Genomic DNA, 20,624 nt, shown 5'->3' on the forward strand with positions numbered 1-20,624 from the left:
GTTCTTCCATTTGTTAATGTCTTCTGCTACTTATATTCTTAGACTTTCATAATTCTCTTTGTAAAGCTCCTTCACCTCTTTTGTTAGGTACATTTCTAGGTATTTTGTTTTCTTTGAAGCTACTGTGAAGGGAATCATGTCTTTGATTAGATTCTCAACTTGGCTGTTATTGGCATATACAAAGGTTATATATTTGCGGACATTGATTTTACACATTAAGATATTACTGGCAAAGAGGGAGAGTTTGATCTCCTCTGGCCCCATTCAGATGCCCGTTATATCCTTCTCTTACCTGATGGCTTTGGCTAGAACTTCCAGCTCTCTGTCGAACAGTAGCGGTGATAGTGGACATACTTGTGTGGTTCTAGTTGCAAATGGAAAAACTTTTAGTTTTAGTCCATTCAGTATGATATTAGCTGTGGGTTTGTCACAGTTTGTCACAGTTGGCTTCAATCAGTTTTAGAACAGTGTCACCTCTGCCCATATGCTTATTTACTCTTGTAGGAAAGAATGCTGCATTTTATTAAATGCTTTGTCTGCATCTATTGAGAAGATCATATGATCTTTATTTTTGCTTCTATTTATATGGTGAATTACATTTATGGATTTGTGTATGCTAAACCAGCTTTGCATTCCTGGGATGAAGCCTACTGTTTTTTATTTATTTATTTATTTTTGTTGTTGTTGTTGTTTTGTTTGTTTTTGAGACAGAGTCTCACTATGTCACCCTCGGTAGAGTATTGTGGTGTCACAGCTCACAGCAACCTCAAACTCTTGGGCTTAAGCTATTCTCTTCCCTCAGCCTCCCAAGTAGCTGGAACTACCGGCGCCCGCCACGGCTCTCAGCTACTTTTTTGTTGCAGTTGTCATTGTTGATTTTAGCTGGCGCTAGCTGGGTTCACAAGCTAGCCTCAATGTACAAGGCCACAACCCACAAGCCTCAGTGTACAAGGCCAACGCCCAACTCACTGAGCTATAGGTGCTGCTGGGATGAAGCCTACTTGACTGTGATATTTAATTTTTTAATGTGTAGCTGTAATCTATTGGCTCAGATTTGGTTGAGTATTTTTGCATCAATATTCATTAGTGAAATTGGTTTGTAGTTCTCCTTTTAAGTTAGGTCCTTTCTTAGGTTTGGTATTAGAGTGAAGTTTGCTTCATAGAATGTGTTGGGGAAGGTTTCTTTCTTTTCAATGTTTTGGAATAGGCTCTGCAGTAGAGGTACAAAGGGAATCTTATGCAGGGAATTGGTGGAGGTACTGAAAAGTGAAAGACCAAGATTAGCAGGAATAAAAAGTCACTCTCATTTTTAGAGTGAAGAAGCAAAGGGATTCCCACATTCCCAGACCATATCACAAGTAGGAGTTGAAAGGATTGAGGGTTATGCTGGCAGAAGCTGAAGGCTTGTAGGTAATACAGCTGCTGTTGGAGGCTCCCTGAGGCTCAGAGTCGGGGAGGGGGTTGGCTATATAAGGGAAAGCTTCCACTTTGCCATATAAAAGTTTGCTGAAAATCATCAGTATGCAGTAGATTAATAGAAGAAAAGGTATGCACACAAATTTATTTAATGTGTACATGAGATTCTTCAGAATGAAGACTTTCTGTATACCACTTTTCAGAAACATGTTTACTCTACAGTGGGATATATCAGTACTATTGTATGCACTTCCCTTTTGCAAAGTAATCAACACCTTATTTTTTCTGTATCAAAAGTTCAAGTTATACTGAAAATGAAGTTACAGACTGGGAAAATGTGGGAGAATAAAACATCAAAACAACAAACTTTCTTTTCTTTTTAATTTTGGAAGAATAATATATACAAATAGACCTCACTTGCTTCCTCCATGTTTTAACAATAGGTTACATATTTTATACAGTACAGCAGTAAATTATTATTTACAGGTAATTCTATGAATGCTAGATGTGTAGTTCTGCATCCATAATAGACAAAAACTGAAATACAAAAAAACTCTAGCTGGTATTTCTCAGAGGCATTACTTAACACTCATGCACAAAATAAAGTTAGAAAGATTTACATCAGGAAGCACCTCCATTACACTTCCTTGCATTTCAAATGATAATTTAAATATTTGTCTTCTCAGGAGCTCTACCAGTCTAGCATGAAAGTACTGGGGTATTTAGGGAATGCTGCAATCATTGTTGGTGGGCTTGTTAAAAACCATCTCTCTACCCCAACACCAGATTTTGTCAAACAACCACTCTCTTTCATGAGGCTATATGTCTTAAGAAAGGCTAGACCAGAAGGCAAATCTTGATTTGCTTAAATCAATCATTGCAATAACATTCCACTATCCAATAGCATGGCAATCTAATTCTGGTCAATGAGATGTAAAGATAAGTCTGCACATGTTGCTTCTGGGGAGGTTTCTTAGCTTTTAAAGTTAACAGGCAGGAATAGTCCTTTTTCTTTCTTATGGATATAGATGTGAGGAGGTGAGTTGCCTGATGCTATTTAGCAATTTGGAGGATGCTAGTTGAGCATTAAGGATGGCAGTAAAAAGCTCAAAAGTATGTGAGTTCTTCCAGACACTTGTGAGATACTGAATTAACCGATTAGGAGCCACCATTGAACCATCTTATCTTGTATTCTTCATTATATGTGAGGTAGCAATGGTTTAAGTTCTCCTGAGTTGGATTTTCTGTTACTGAAAGATAAAATCATTTCAATTGATAATAAATTCAGTGAGAAATGTCATGTTAGGTCTACGTTCCACACACAGACACAAAGGGGAAGAAGATAATTTGGAGAGCTAATCATGGGCCTGTTCACAAGACAGTTGTAGAATAAGCATTAAAGCTTTGCAGTGTGAGAAGTCTTTAGTGGTTTTGAACAGGAACTGATGAAATTTGATCCTGTTGTTCTTAATCGATTTCTTATGCATCCAAAATTGTTTTCTCTAGCCTGTTTCCCAGTAAACTTCTCTATATAATAAAGGTGTTTTGCTTCTCTTCTTCCTATCTTTTCCCTTTGCCATTTATCTTCTTTTTTTCTTTTCTTTTTTTTTTATTGTTAAATCGTAGCTGTGTACATTAGTGCAATCGCCTGTACCCATTCTAAGATGCACCATAGATGTGGCCCCACCCTTTACCCTCCCTCCACCAAAACCTCCCCCCTCCATTCCCCTTCCTTGGCCCTTTCCCCATAGTCTTGTGCTATAGTTGGGTTACAGTCTTCATGTGAAAGCTATAATTTAGCTTCATAGTAGGGCTGAGTACATTGGATACTTTTTCTTCCATTCCTGAGATACTTTGCTAAGAAGAATATGTTCCAGCTCCATCCATGTAAACATGAAAGAGGTAAAGTCTCCATCTTTCTTTAAGGCTGCATAATATTCCATGGTATACATGTACCACAATTTGCTAGTCCATTCGTGGGTCGATGGGCACTTGGGCTTCTTCCATGACTTAGCAATTATGAATTGGGCTGCAATAAACATTCTGGTACAGATGTCTTTGTTATATTGTGACTTTTGGTCTTCTTGGTATAAACCTAGTAAAGGAATTATAGGATCAAATGGCAGGTCTATTTTTAGGTCTCTAAGTGTTCTCCAAACGTCCTTCCAGAAGGAACGTTTAGTGGGCATTCCCATCAGCAGTGTAGAAGTGTGCCCTTTCCTCCACATCCATGCCAGCATTTCTGGTTTTGGGATTTTTTTATGTGGGCTACTCTTACTGGGGTTAGGTGATATCTCAGAGTAGTTTTGATTTGCATTTCTCTGGTGATTAAGGATGATGAGCTTTTTTTCATGTGTTTGTAGATTTTGTGTCGGTCTTCTTTAGAGAAGTTTCTCTTCAAGTCCCTTGCCCACCCTGAGATGGGATCACGTATTCTTTTCTTGTTAATACATTTGAGTTCTCTGTGGATTCTGGTTATTAGACCTTTATCAGAGGTATAACCTGCAAATATTTTCTCCCATTCTGAGGGCTGTCTGCTTGCTTTACTCACTATGTTCTTGGCTGTGCAGAAGCCTTTTAGTTTGATCAGGTCCCAGTACTGTATTTTTGATACTGCTTCAATTGCCTGGGTAGTTGTCCTCATAAAATATTCACCCAGGCCGATTCCTTCAAGAGTTTTCCCTGCACTTTCTTCAAGTATTTTTATAGTTTCATGTCTTAAGTTTAAATCTTTTATCCAGTGAGGGTCTATCTTAGTTAATGGTGAAAGGTGTGGGTCCAGTTTCAATCTGCTATAGGTGGCCAGCCAGTTTACCCAGCACCATTTGTTAAATAGGGAATCTTTTCCCCACTGAATGTTTTTAATTGGCTTGTCAAAGATTAAATAACGGTAAGTAGCTGGATCCATCTCTTGGTTCTCTATTCTGTTCCAGACATCTACTTCTCTGCTTTTGTGCCAGTACCATGCTGTTTTGATCACTATGGATTTATAGTACAGTCTCAGGTCTGGTAGCATGATTCTTCCTGCTTTGTTTTTATTGCTAAGTAATGTTTTGGCTATTCGAGGTTTTTTCTGATTCCATATAAAACAAAGTATTATTTTTTTTCAAGATCTTTAAGGTATGACAATGGAGCTTTAATAGGAATTGCATTAAAATTATAAATTGCTTTGGGCAGCATGGACATTTTAACAATGTTGATTCTTCCCAGCCATGAGCATGGTATGTTTTTCTATCTGTTATCATCTTTGGCTATTTCTTTTCTTAGAGTTTCATAGTTCTCTTTGTAGAGATCTTTCACATCCTTTGTTAGGTATACTCCCAAATATTTAATCTTCTTATTGATCTTTTACAAGTCTTATGATCTTAACATTAATGCTATTAATTTTGCTCTAGACTTCTGACCTTATTTCTACTCTGTTCTATTTTCTTTCTGCCCCTTGGCTTTGGGTATGCTTTCCAGGGCTTTTAGTCTCTCTAGATATTTTAAATGTATGGGTCATAGTAAAGGCTGCATTTACCAAAGTGAAATGAATGCAAGTGAAGAATCCCTTTGCAAAGTAAAAATTAGTCTTGAATTCATTTTTCATATAAATTAAATTTCCATACTTAGGACCAACTTTCAGAAAGTCTACTCTATCAATAAATATGTTGTTTCCAATTATGACTTACCTTTTTCTTTTTTTCATAATGTGGAACCTTTAGCTTTTTCTCTGAAGACTTATATTTGCTATCTAGTAGTTAACTTTGGAGGTTGGGTGAAACACAATGCATTTTAAGCAGAGAAGCCCTTTACTTTTTCTTTTCTTTTCAATTATCTCATGCTCTATATCATAGTCTGAAATATGCTGCTTAAACATTTAAACAATGTTTGTCAAAAACCTTTTAGATTCCATTTGAGCATTGGTTTCAAACCTGTTAGCTATTGCAGTATATTGGGGAAATTGTGTTTGTGTTTTGAATTTTGGTTTAATCATAAATCATCTAATAAATTTACTGATGCTTTCATATCACTGGGAAAATCTATTTTTTATTAGGAATTGAATTTACTTAAAAGTCAGTGACTTGATTAAGAAATTAGACATGTGAAGTGATAACCTGCCTTTTGCTGGACTTTTACCGAAGGAACCGTGGCTTATTTATTTCTAGAAGGTGGAGGGCTAATGTTTGTTTTCTAAATGGATGTATGCATTTTCTGCCGAAACACATATCTGTACAGTTATGGTAAGACATTCATATCTTTTCTAGGGAAATCCCAGAGCACATTTGTGTTATTTCAACAATACAATATAATTATTAATTTAATAACTTCTTTAGCATTGATTAAATACAGCACCTTATAATATTTTTAATATACATAATGTCATTTATTATTCATACCAATTTGGGAAAGAGGCTTTACTGTTTTTCCATTTTACAGATTAAAAAATCGAGATTCATGGCTCAGAGAGATTGTAACTTGCCCTACATTACACTAATTATTTGTTTATTTAACATTGTTAAGACTATCCATTCTGAAATCAATGAGCATCAAATGATAGGTAGCTTTGAAAGAACAAAATGAGGGGAAGAAAACACATTATATGGATGAGAGAGAGGAGTCCCTGGGAACATTGATTTTATTATCTGTCCATGTCCTGGTTTATGAAGCAACATTTCCCAAGAGGTATCCTCTGTGCAGTCTTTTCTTCTGCCACTTGGAAATCTACACATCCACTTTTCTGTCCATGCTACCACCCTGGATAGCACTTGCCCAACTTTGTATCCAAGCTGCAGCTGATGCTTGTTAAATTGTCTTCCAGCTTTCTCTTTTTCTGTCACTCCCACCCATTTTGCATTTAGTTGGCATATAAAGTTATCCCAGATCAAATATCTGGGTTGCTGCCTTCTCTCCCAACTTCTAATTATTACCTGTTCCTGATTCTTTATCCTGTGTTTTGTTACCTTGCCGAGATATCATACTTGTTTATCTTACACTCAAGGGTTTTCACTTGCTTTAGTAGTGTCCAGAAGTTGTGGCATCATTTGGACACCAGTCCTTGTTCATTTAATTTGTTTTATTCTTTCAGGATTTGTTGCAGGGTCAATTTCACAAGATCTGTGTCCTCCTTCTCACCACCTTTGTGAGAGTGGGTGTTTCATTACTAAATTGTTGCCACCTATGTTGTGCTTAACAATAATTTAAAATCAACAGAAAAATCACTGGTTGACTCAGTTTTGTGTTAAAATATTTCTTGGTGATATATTCAAAAGAATTTTCCTTTAGTTTTTTTAAAAAAGTATTTTGTATCTCTGTGGGATCAGTTGTTATTTCCCCTTTATCATTTCTGATTGAGGTTACTAGAGATTTTACTTTTCTATTTCTCGTTAGTCTGGCCAATGGTTTATCTATTTTATTAATTTTTTCAAAAAACCAACTCCTTGTTTCATTAATTTTCTGAATGATTCTTTTGTTTTCAATTTCATTGATATCTGATTTGATTTTGGATATTTCTTTTCTTCTACTGACATTAGACTTAGATTGTTCTATTTCCAACTCCATAAGATGGCTTGTGAGTTTATTGATGTGGTCTCTTTCTGTTTTTCGAATGTAGGCATCTAAAGCAATAAATTTTCCTCTCAAAACTACTTTTGCAGTATCCCACAGGTTTTGGTAGCTTGTGTCTTTATTGGTGTTATGCTCGAGGAAGTTAATGATTTCCTGTTTTATTTCTTCCTGCACCCATCTGTTATTCAACAGAAGATTGTTTAATTTCCATGCCTTTGTTTGGGGTTGAACGTTTTTGTTAGAGTTGAGTTTCACCTTTAGTGCCTTATGGTCTGAGAAGATACAAGGTAAAATTTCAATTCTTTTGATTCTGTTGATATTTGTTTTGTGTCCCAGGATATGATCGATTTTAAAGAATGTTCCATGGGGTGATGAGAAGAATGTGTATTCTTTATTTTGGGGATGGAGTTTTCTATATGCGTCTATCAAGCACAGTTGTTCTAGATTCTCATTTAAATCTCTTATATGTTTGTTTAATTTCTGTTTAGAGGATCTGTCCAGCTCTGTAAGAGGGGTGTTAAAGTCCCTGTTATTATGGTATTATTGGATGTCATATTGCTCAGATTGAATAAGATCTGTTTCAAGAATCTGGGAGCATTTAAATTGGGTGCATAAATATTTAGAATTGAAACGTTTTCTTATTGTATTTTTCCCCTGACCAATATAAAGTGACCATCTTTGTCTTTTTTGACTTTAGTTTCTTTAAATCCACATGAATCTGAAAATAAGATCACAACTCCTCCTTTCTTCTGAATTCCATTTGTCTGAAAAATTGTCTTCCAACCCTTTCTGCCTTCCAACCCTTGCTTTCCATCTCTGAATACTACCAGAAACTCTCTGCCCAGAAATTTGACAATGTGAAGGAAATGGATCAATATTTGGAATCACACCCTTTCCCTAGACTTAGCCAGGAAGAAATAGAGCTCCTGAAGAGACCAATTTCGAGCATTGATGATTCAAGAAATAATAAAAAAGCTTCCAACCAAAAAATGCCCTGGTCCAGATGGCTTCACACCAGAATTCTATCAAATCTTCAAGGAAGTGCTACTTCCTATACTGCAGAAATTATTCCAAAAAATTGAGGAAGAAGGAATCTTCCCCAACACATTATATGAAGCAAACATCACCCTGATACCAAAACCAGGAAAAGACCCAACCGAAAAGGAGAATTTCAGACCAATCTAACTCATGAATATAGATGCAAAAATTCTCAACAAAATCCTAGCCAATAAATTACAGCTTATCATCAAAAAAGTCATACATTATGATCAAGTAGGTTTCATCCCAGGGATGCAAGGCTGGTTTAACATACCCAAGTCCATATACATTATCCACCATATTAACAGAGGCAAAAATAAAGATCACACGATCCTCTCAATAGATGCAGAAAAAGCATTTGATAAAATCCAGCATCCTTTTCTAATTAGAACACTGAAGAGTATAGGCATAGGTGGCACATTTCTAAAACCAATTGAAGCTATCTATGGCAAACCCACAGCAAATATTTTACTGAATGGAATAAAACTGAAAGCTTTTCCTCTTAGAACTGGAACCAGACAAGGTTGTCCTTTGTCACCTTTACTATTCAACATAGTGCTAGAAGTTCTAGCCAATACAATTAGGCAAAACAAGGAAATAAAGGGAATCCAAATGAGAGCAGAGAAGGCCAAACTCTCCCTCTTTGCTGATGACATGATCTTATACTTAGAGAATCCCAAAGACTCAACCACAAGACTCCTAGAAGTCATCAAAAAATACAGTAATGTTTCAGGATATAAAATCAATGTCCACAAGTCAGTAGCCTTTGTATACGCCAATAACAGTGAAGATGAAAAGCTAATTAAGGACACAACTCCCTTCACCATAGTTTCAAAGAAAATGAAATACCTAGGAATATACCTAACGAAGGAGCTGAAGGACCTCTGTAAAGAAAATTATGAAATTTTCAGAAAGGAAATAGCAGAGGATTTTAACAAATGGAAGAACATATCATGCTCATGGATGGGCAGAATCAACATTGTTAAAATGTCTATATTTCCCAAAGCAATCTACCTATTCAACGCCATTCCTATCAAAATTCCAACATCATACTCTCAAGATTTGGAAAAAATGATTCTGCGTTTTGTATGGAACCAGAAAATAACCCGTATAGCTAAGGCAGTTCTTAGTGATAAAAATAAAGCTGGAGGCATCACCATACAAGATCTTAGGCTGTACTACAAAGCCATAGTGGTCAAGACAGCATGGTACTGGCACAAAAATAGAGACATAGACACTTGGAATCAAATTGAAAACCAAGAAATGAAACTAACATTTTACAACCACCTAATCTTTGATAAACCAAACAAGAGCATACCTTGGGGGAAAGACTCCCTATTCAATAAATGGTTTTGGGAGAACTGGATATCCACATGTAAAAGACTGAAACTGGACCCACACTTTTCCCCACTCACAAAAATTGATTCAAGGTGGATAAAGGACTTAAATTTAAGGCATGAAACAATAAAAATCCTCAAAGAAAGCATAGGAAAAACACTGGAAGATATTGGCCTGGGGAAAGACTTCATGCAGAAGACTGCCATGGCAATTGCAACAACAAAAATAAACAAATAGGACTTCTTTAAACTGAAAAGCTTCTGTACAGCCAAGGAGACAACAACCAAAGCTAAGAGACAAACTACACAATGGGAAAGGATATTTGCATATTTTGAATCAGACAAAAGTTTGATAACTAGGATCTATAGAGAACTCAAATTAATCCACATGAAAAGAAAACAACAATCTCATATATCAATGGGCAAGAGACACGAATAGAACCTTCTCTAAAGAAGACAGACAAATGGCTAACAAACATGAAAAAATATTCATCATCCCTATATATTAGAGAAATGCAAATCAAAACCACCCTGAGATACCATCTAACCCCAGCGAGAATGGCCCACATCACAAAAATCTCAAAACTGCAGATGCTGGTGTGGATGTGGAGAGAAGGGAACACTTTTACACTGCCGGTGGGACTGCAAACTAGTACAACCTTTCTGGAAGGAAGTATGGAGAAACCTCAAAGCACTCAAGCTAGACCTCCCATTTGATCCTGTAATCCCATTACTGGGCATCTACCCAGAAGGAAAAAAATCATTTTATCATAAGGACACTTGTACTAGACTGTTTATTGTAGTTCAATTTACTATCGCCAAAATATGGAAACAGCCTAAATGCCTACCAACCCAGGAATGAATTAATAAGCGGTGGTATATGTATACCATGGAATACTATTCAGCTATTAGAAAAAATGAAGACTTCACATCCTTCATATTAACTTAGATGGAAGTGGAAGACATTATTCTTAGTAAAGCATCACAAGAATGGAGAAGCATGAATCCTATGTACTCAATTTTGATATGAGGACAATTAATGACAATTAAGGTCATGGGGGGGAGAAGGAAAAGCAGAGAGGGAAGGAGGGAAAGGGGTGGGGCCTTGGTGTGTGCCACACCTTCTGGGGGCAAGACCTGATTCCAAGAGGGACTTTACCTAACAAATGCAATCAGTGTAACCTGGCTTATTGTACCCTTAATGAATCCCCAACAATAAAAAAAAAAATGATTAAAAAAATTATTTTACTTTTTATTGCTATTTATATTTCAAAAATTATATTTAGTTGGTATTTAATGTAATGGACATTAAACTTTCTGTTTCTACATCTATTATTGTCTTTCCAATGCTGGTAGCACCTTCTTTCATAATCAATGCATAAACACTCATATATTCATAATGATATCAAAATCCTTTTTTATACCCATTTGATTTCTTCAGTTATGCATGCATTCATCTTTGTCTCTGTGTGTAGTTCTATGAAATGACTTTATGACATATCAAGTCTTGTGTAACCACAACCAAAATCAAAGTACTCAATTATACTGTCAACATATGATACTCTTTTCTAGCCTTATTCACCCTCTGGCCCATTCCTAATGTCCCTAAACAAATTCATTCCCCCCTCTCTATAATAATGTTATTTCATGAACATTATATAAGTTAAATCATGCAATACATATTCTTAAAATTGGCATTTTTTTATCCATTATAATTTCTTGTAAGTTCAGTTAAGTTATTGCATATATCACTATTTTGTTTTTTCTTTTGCTGAGAAGTGCTCCGTGGGATGGATGTACCACAGACATCCTTTCAGGGATAGTTGAATTGTTCTGGGTTTAAGTTCTAATGAATGAAGCTGCTATGACTAGCATTCATATACAAGCCTCTGTGTAAAAATAAATCTTTATTTTTCTGAGATGAATGCTCATGAGCACAATTTCAGGGTTATATGTAAAGTCTATTTTTAATCATGAAAGGAACTGCTAAAATATTTTCCAGAGTGGTTGTACCATTAGCAATGTATAAATGATTAAGTTTTCCATATCCTTCCAGCATTTGGTGTTATCACCATTTTTCATTTTGTCTGTTTGGGTATGTATGTAGCAATAATATTATATCATTGTAGTTACAATGTGCATTTCTTTAATGGTTTATGATGTTGAACATCTTTTCCTGTATTTATTTGACATCTGTATATCTTCTTCAGTGAAATGTCCACCTATATCTCCTGCCATTTTCTAATTAGGTTATGTTTTTCATATTGAGTTTTGACAACTTTCTGCATATTCTACTTGCATGTATAAGGCTTTCATTAAATATGTAATTTGCAGATATTTTCTCCCATTCTGAATTTTTTCTTTTCTTTTCTTTCTTTTTTTTTTTTTAGAGACAGAGTCTCACTTTTTCGCCCTCGGTAGAGTGCTGCAGCATCACAGCTCACAGCAACCTTCAACTCCTAGGCTTAGGGGATTTTCTTGCCTCAGCCTCCCTAGTAGCTGGGACTACAGGCACCCACCATCATGTCCGCTATTTTTTGTTGGAGTGGCGCAATGGGTTAGCACGTGGTACTTATATGAATTTTTTTTCTTTTCATTCTTTGTAAGGTTTTGTTTCTGAAAAGCAAAATTTTATAATTTTAATGAAGTCTAGTTAATTATTATTTATTCTTACTAAGCATGAAATTAGTGTCAAGATTAAAAATAGCTTGCCTAGTTTTAGGTGGTATTTTCTCCTATATTCCTTTGTAGAAATTTTATAGTTTTGCATTTTACATTTATTTGTTATCTATTCTGTGGTAACCTTTATATGTATGTTCTAATGTAATTTTTTTTTTGGTGATAGATATTCAATTTTGTAACACTGTATCACTTTATTTAGTGAAACAATTATCTTTTCTTTATTAATTTTTTTTTTGCTTTTTGCCAAAAATTAATTTAGACTACTTGTGCATAATTAGGCATACTATACTGTCTTGATTACTATCATTGTATAGTAAGATCTACATTTGATAAGAGTGAGTCCTTTTATTTCATTCTTCCCTTTGAAAATAATTTTTGCTACTTTAGGTCCTTTCTATTCTCATTTAAATTTCATAATATAATTTCCTAGGTTTTCAAAGAAACTTACTGAGATTTTCACAGGAATTGTGTTAAATTGATAACATCGGTTTAGAGACAGTTAACACTGTTACTATGTGGAATAATCCAAACCACAAACATGGTTTATCTTTCCAATAATTTAGATCTTTTATTTTTTTCATCATCATGCCATAATTTTCAGTATAAGACCTTATACATGTGTTGATAGATTTATACCTGTTTCGTTTTGGAGGAACACTTGTAAATGTTACTGTGTTTTTAAAATCTTACAAGGGTATATGTGAATCCTAGTAAATGTGGAATGTAAAGGTCTTAGCAAAATAACTAAGAAAATGCCAGGAAGGCTATGTTAACTAGTGTGATGAAAATGTATCATACGGTCTATGAACCAAGTGTATGGTGCCCCATGATCATACTAATGTACACAGCTATGATTTAATAAAAATAAATAAATAAATATATAAAAATAAAAATAAAATAAAATTTTGGTTCCCACTATTTTGCATATACAAATAGGATTGATTTTTGTATGTTGATATAATATTCTGTGACCTTAATAAACTCATTTACTAGTTCTAGTTATGTAAAATCTACATTCAATATAGATTTCTTGAGGTTTTCTATGTAGAAAATAATGTTGTCTTCAAATGAAGACAGCTTTATTTATTTTCCTTTCTAATCAAAATGCTTTTACTATTATTTATTATTTCAGTTTATTGAATTATTAGCAACATCCAGGACTATTCTAAGTAACAGTGACAAGAGGGTATATTGTTGCTATATTCCCAATTTTAGAGGAGAAAAATAAGTCTTTCATTATTAACTATGATGTTAGCTATAGGTTATCATATATGTCATTTTTAAAAATCAAAGTTAGTGGTTTTTTTAAATCATGACTTCTGTTATATTTTATTAAATAAATTATTCTGCATCAATTGATATGTTCATATGATAGAGTGCATTGATTAGTTTTTTGTTGTTTTACCAGCCTTATACATGGGTAATTATTCCTACTTGAGCACACTATATAGTTATTTTTATACATTTCTAAATTTGATTTGCTAATATATTTTTGAGGATTTTTGTATCTAAGTTTATGAGAAATTATCATATATTTTTCTATTTTATTAGTTTTTTTGGGGGAGTTGTATCAGGGTAATATTGAACTTATATATTGATTTGGGAAATATTCCTTCTATTTTTGGAAGAGACTGTGTAACAGTGCTGCTAGTTCTTTTTGTCCCTCAGATGTGAAACAACCTGATTTCTTTTTTCCCTAAAGCTTTTAAATTTCAAATTCAATTTCTTTATTTTTTATAGGACTGCCCAATTTATCTATTTCATTTTGGCTAAGTTTTGATAGTTTGTGAATTGGTCCACTTCTAAGCTGTGAAAATCATGAGTATGAATTTGTTTGTAATATACTTCCATCTTTTTAATGTTTGCGGTATCTGTTATTACTGAGATTGTTGATATGTGTCATCTCTCTTTATCTTTATAACATGCTAGATGTGTATCAATATTATTGATTTATTTCTGAATGACCAACCAGCCCTTTGGTTCATTAATTTTCTTTATTATTTTTCTATTTTCAGTTTCATTGATTTCTGCCTGTATCCTTAGTTCCTTCTTTCTGCCTATATTGTGTTTACTTTGTTTTTTTTTTTTCTGTGCTTTTGATGTGGGAACTGATATTGATTTGAGAATTTTTCTTTTCTAAAACATGCATTCAGTGCCATAAATTTCTCTTTCAGCACAGTTTTAGCTGTCCACACAAACTTAGATATGCTTTACTTTCACTTTTATTCAGTTTAATGTATTATTGCATTTTCTTTGGGATTTCCTCTTCGACCTATGACTTCTTTAGAAATGTGTTCTTTAGTTTCCAAGTGTTTAGAGATATACTTGTTATCTTTCTTGTATTGATTTTTTAGTTTTATTCCATTGTACTCAGTAAATACACTCTGCATGATTTCAATTATTTTGTATTGATTAAGGCTTGTTCTACAACTCAGGATATGATTTATCTTTTTGAATGCCCGCTGGGCACTTGAAACTAATGTGTATTCTACCGTTGTTGGGTAGCATGTCCTACAAATGCCATTTAGATCTTGTTGGTTGATGGTTTTGTTCATTCCTTCCACACATTCACTGATTTTTTTGTCTAGGAGTTCTATCAATTGCTAAGAGTAGAATATTAGGGTCCCTCGCTATAAGTGTAGTCTATTTTTCCTTTCAGCTCTAGCATTCTAGTGTCATATGTTCTGAATCTCTGTTACTTGGTAAATACACATTTAGGATTGTCATACATTCTTAGTACATTGATCAAGTTATTGTTATATAACATCCCTCTTTGTTCCTAGTAATTTTCTTGTTCTGAAGGCAATTTTATTCAATAGTATTACAGCCATTCCTGCTTTTTTGATTATGGTTTGATATCTTTTTCCCTATTTTTACTGTTAACCTACCATTGTCCTAACATGTGAAATGGATTTATTATAAACAGCATATATTTTCTGTTGTTTGTGTTTTTTTAAATGTATTCTGCCACTTGGTGTATCTAGACTATTTACATTTACATAATTGGATTAATTTACTTGAGCTGCCATAGCAAAGTACCACAGACTGGGTGGCTTAAGCAGTGAAAATTTACTTCCTCCCCATCTGGAAGCTAGAAGTCTAAGATCTACAGGTCTGGTTTCTTCAGAGACACCTCTCTTTGGCTTAGGTGGCTGTTTTCTCATTGTGTTCTCACATTCTTTTTTTCTTTCAGTTTTTTGTTTGTTTATTCCTGTTCTGAATTCTAGACTTCTACAGAAACCAGTCTAAGCATGTATATGAATTAATAGAATGACCCAGAAAACTTATCACATTGTCATTTCTCTGTTCCTTAGGTTTCCAGCAAGCCTCCTCTTTCTACCTTTCAGAGTCTCTTTAACAATATCTGATGAAGAATTTTCAGGGTATTTTATATTTAGAGGGATGGTCCATTCTATACCATCTTGTTCTAGAAACAGAAGTCTCCTCAAATTCTTTTTAATCAATGCATGTCTGCTGAGAACTATGACTTTCCATCCAAAGTTTCTGTAATGTAAGTCACATTTTTTTTTTTTAATAGCGATAAAAAGAATACCAACCTTCTTTCTTCTGACTTAGACACATTTTCTGGACAAGAAGAAATTATAAAGGAAATGAGAAGCGAGAATAGGAAGAGCCTATTTTAAGTTTGAAGGCTTCAAACTTTTGTTAAAGAGAGCACTTACTGCACTTCTAGTAAAAAGTTATGTTTATGGGATGATAACCTACACTTTCCGAGCTTGTATTTGCCTTGTATTATGTTTGTTTTCTTTTCTTTTCTTTCTCAGTCTTGTAAGGTGATTAAGTTCCCTTGGAAAATATCAACCCATCTAGGCCATGTTATTAATAAACTAGAGAACTAGAAGAGAAAACATAATGGTAAAAGAAATAATGGATGAGCAAAATACTTATTTACTTTTCACCCTTCTGCTGAAATCAACAACAAGGTCAAGCTGGAAGCTCAGAAATATTTTGAGAAAAAAATCAAAGGCCACAATCTCATGATTCTCACTAAAGGGTAATATCCCCACCTCCTGCTTTGTACACAACCTCCCGTGGCTTGCTGCCCTTTTGTCTCCAGAACAATGAACTTCTGTCATTGATCAAGCTCATCTTATTTTCTATGAATGAAGTTTGGTATCTGTATGTTCCTTCTCAGTCTCTTATCTTTACAAACCTTACTGGCTTCTCAATTACAATAATGTGTAACATAACATCACACAAGACAATATACTAAGATAATCTCACTTAAGTCAGTTTGTGAAATTGTGTTGATTCTTTAAGAATGTGATCTTAATAAATGGGGGGAGTTAATGAAATTTGGATGATGCCATAATGGGCAAGGATTTATTTTTGGAAACTAGAATTTTAGAAAAAAATTTTAAGACTGACTAACCAAATTATGATAGGCTGCAGCCACACTTCACCTGACATAAATTAAAGAATTATAGAGAACTTCTGGGTCTTAATAAACTTCTTGAATTTTTAGAGAAAGGATTTGTAAAATTCTCTGTAAAGAGAAGAAAAGAACGTGTGGTCACTGCTGTGAAATCATGGTTCTCCGGAGAGTGACCCATTCTTTCAATTTTTTATTCAACTGACTAAGTTATAGGTGTTAAATTACATAATTGCTAATAAAATAAAATGGAATAACTGTATTTTACTCTTTTCTTTTTCCAATCTATTCCCCAGATTCAAAATCACCATTTTAAAAGGCAAATAGTTATTATTGCATTCGAATGTTTAACTCCCTTTTAATAGCGTCTCGTTTTTCTCAGGATAAAGACCAAACCCATATCCTCATACAAACTGGCCCTCATGACTTTATTTCCAACTTTTTGTTCTATGTCATTATATCATAGACCCTTTTTCTCCTTTCTATCCCTGCAACACTCTTCCTTCCTACTACTCACATGCCCCCTGCCACACCACTGATGCCCATGCTGGTCTTGCTGCCAAGTATACCTTAACACCCTTCCTCTCCTCTTGGCCTAGATAAGTGACGTTCTTTTTGTTTTGTTTGAGATGGGGTCTCACTCTGTTGCACAGGCTAAAGTGTAGTGGTCTCATCATAATTCACTGCAACCTCAAACTCCCAGGCTAAAATGATCCACCGGCTTCAGCCTCCTGGGTAGCTGGGCTTACAGGCAAATGCCACTGTGCTTGCTAATTTTTTGATGTTTTGTAGACAGGGCCTCACTTTTGCACAGGCTGGTCCTCAATTCCTGGCCTCAAGCAATCCTGCCTTCTCTGCCTTCCAAAGTGCTAGGATGATAGACAGAAGACATGATGCCCAGGCTCATTCTTTTTTTGTCAATTCAATCCTTCTGTCTTCAGGGGAGCCCTGACTCCCACAAGTAGGTGAAATCTTTATGTTATGAACAATATTTACATTCCAAAACTCCCCTTCATAGTGTTGACTAACAAAAGTCCCAATTTTAAAATCTCAAATCTAACTATTTCACTGGCATGTTTGCCTTGTTTAGAAAATTCTAAGAGGGAAGGATCATAGCTGTTTCATTACAAATTTGTCTCCAGAGTTTAATGTATTATTTGGCACAGAATAGGTTTTTAGAAAATATTTTGTTATTGTACGTATAAGTGATTTTGTTCACTCTACTGATTATTGTGGGGTTAATAAACAATGCCAAGTAGAGTGTGTGCAAGAGTTCAAAATTCTAAGTGAATGAATAAATACATTATCTTTGTATCAATTATCTGCTTGTGAATTTGTGGGTCATTTATCATTTTAATTTGACTTTTAGGGTGATATATTTAGTATAATAGAGTTCCTCTTTCCTTCCAGTGACAGATGAAAGAATACAAACAATTCCTATTAGTATTACTATTATTTATGTAGAGAGAGAGTCTCACTTTATTGCCCTTGGTAGAGTGCCATGGTGTCACGCAGCTCACAGCAACCTCCAACTCCTGGGCTTAGGCGATTCTCTTGCCTCAGCCTCCCAAGTAGCTGGGACTACAGGTGCCCGCCACAATGCCTGGCTATTTTTTCATTGCCATTTGGGCAGGGCCGGGTTTGAACCTGCCACCCTCAGTATATGGGGCCGGCACCCTACCCACTGAGCCACAGGCACTGCCCAATAATTCCTATTATTAACATAAAAAAAATTTAATAAACTCCCAGGATAAGCTATATAATAAATTATCAGTGTGTGCCAAAAGCCAAGCTAAACCATTCAGAGAATGTCTGTTTTTTGTGTCCTTATCCCATCCCTATTTAATACAGAAACTGCTCAGTGCTCAGAGAGGTGAACTACTTAACTGACCCAACGTACTTAACTGACCCAACGTCAGAAAGTCTGTCTGTGGTTCAGGAATGATGTGGGCAGAAAGTTCTTGAGTCTATAATTCATAGTTGTTTGAGCCTGCTAAAAATCTCCAGGATATTGGCACAGTGATAGTGCTTTTATCTCTTCCTTTACCTTCCATACACAGTCTAATTTCTGTAAGTCCAGAATTTTTTTACCAGTAGTGAATTAAAAGCCTTTGGCAAACTCCTCTTAATTGTTGCTTTCCTTCTGTTGTCCTGTACTGTCTTGGAATACATGACTTAGAGTACCACTGCTTTCGGTGTCCTGGTAGCCTATCCCAGAAAGGGATGTAAACAGTCCTCATGTTTTATATACTTTGAAAAGACATTATGGGTCTATTCCAGAAGCCATGTTTTTCATTTTATTTATTAATTTATTTTAATTACACCTCCAGAGAAAGTTGAATGTTGCTCAAATTGCAACAGAGAGAGTACACAGCATAAATTATTTTTGTAATCTTAGTGGCATAATGGGTGTATAATTTTTTTTCCTTCTTTTGATATCACATTTACTAAAAATAGAAAACAGTGTCATTCTATCACAATTTGATGTCTGAAGTTTCTAATCTCTCTCAATTCTGAAGTTGTCACATGTCTTTTTTCCTTCTGCCTCTTCCTTGAGAGGCAATAAAACATCAAGAGGACAATTTTTCAGTAGTGACTTTTTTTTTTTTTTGCAGTTTTTGGCCAGGGCTGGGTTTGAACCTGCCACCGCTGGCATATGGGGCTGGCGCCCTACTCCTTTGAGCCACAGGGACTTCCCTCAGTAGTGACATTTTTAAGCTGATGTTAGCCCTCTTAAGTCCTGGATGGATAGTGAAGTGTACTTAAAAGATAATCAGAATGAAGGTGAAGAGACCTAACTGATCTTGCACACCTGGAAACTTCTTTCTGGTACTCAGTTCCTTCATCAGAGAAAAAGACTGACTAGCTATAGTTTACATGGTTTCTTGAAACACTTTTTCTCTATTATTTAATTTAACTTTTGTTTAAGACACAAGGTTAATTACTATGGAATATTCAAAAAGTGGATGGGATACAAATCACACTGACATTATTGTACACCTCAAACTTTTCATGAGGATTTTTTACGGGGGTGAAATGTTGATTTATTAATGCGATTTTTCATAAAAATGCACTTTTGAAGGAAGACAGCTACATCAGGTATATATACAGAGGGTACCAAAAAAGTATACATATTAAGAAAAAAAACCTATTAGAGTTTTGATACTCAAAATCAGGTCTGACTTCTGCAATTATGAGAGATACAGCATATAAGGTAAAAAATGTTATTGGTATATATTGAGTATCACAGTATAATAAAATACATTATATCTATATATCATATATAATATATCTTTATGTATGAATATATATATATATAAAAATACATCTTTCTTGAGAAGGGGTTTCCATCTTTTGAAGCAATATATTTTTTGATTTTGTGCTTCAATGGAAGAACATAAGCTCCCTAAAATAAAAGAGTCATTTCACATCTTCGACTATCCAATTCTGTTTTGTTTGCTTGGTTTAGATACCAACAGATTCTTGTAAGGTTACTTAAAAGTCTGCTTCTCTTCTGGTAGATGATTTATAAAAGAGAGACAGTAATAAAGCAAGTCGGTGATATTCTTCCTAATCCTCCATCCAAAGCCCTTCAGACTGAATATTGGTGTGACGTTTCTTGTAACAATCACAGGGAAGTTTGAAAATACAGAGACTAATAACCAACTGCCTCATGGCTATGGACACATTTGATGTTTGCAACCAGTCTCCATTCTCACTGGAGACTCATTTGTATACAATAGCACTTTTAGGAAGGAATGCTAGGAGTAATCTGGACTTCTTGATGTATCCATGCATGAGCTGGATAGGGGTGAGGGAAGAGAGATGGAATAGCTTCATTGAGGCAGTACTCAGGAATCCTGTGGTTTCTTTGTGTCATGCCAGGTTTCCCAAAGGGAGGTAGAAGTGCTGGAAGATGTGGACTGGGAGGATCTTGAGTTAAAAGAAAGTGACTGTGTTGGGAAGGACCTCAAGACTCAAGGCAAAGAAGTAAGTTCCTGGACTCTGCAGAAAGGGCCTGTTTATCATGGCCTATTTGCCTATTCCTGACATGTTTCAAAGTCAACAAGTCCAGTAAACAGAATCTAACCAGATTGTTGATTAAAAAGGACACAGAAATTATAGGATATTTGCAGGGCTTAGAAGAGGAAGAAACTACTGCCATTAGGTCACATAAGCCACACCTTTCCCCTATACCCAGATGCAATTTT

The sequence above is a fragment of the Nycticebus coucang genome, chromosome 19 (genome assembly GCF_027406575.1).
Source record: "Nycticebus coucang isolate mNycCou1 chromosome 19, mNycCou1.pri, whole genome shotgun sequence".
Taxonomy (NCBI): Eukaryota; Metazoa; Chordata; class Mammalia; order Primates; family Lorisidae; genus Nycticebus; species Nycticebus coucang.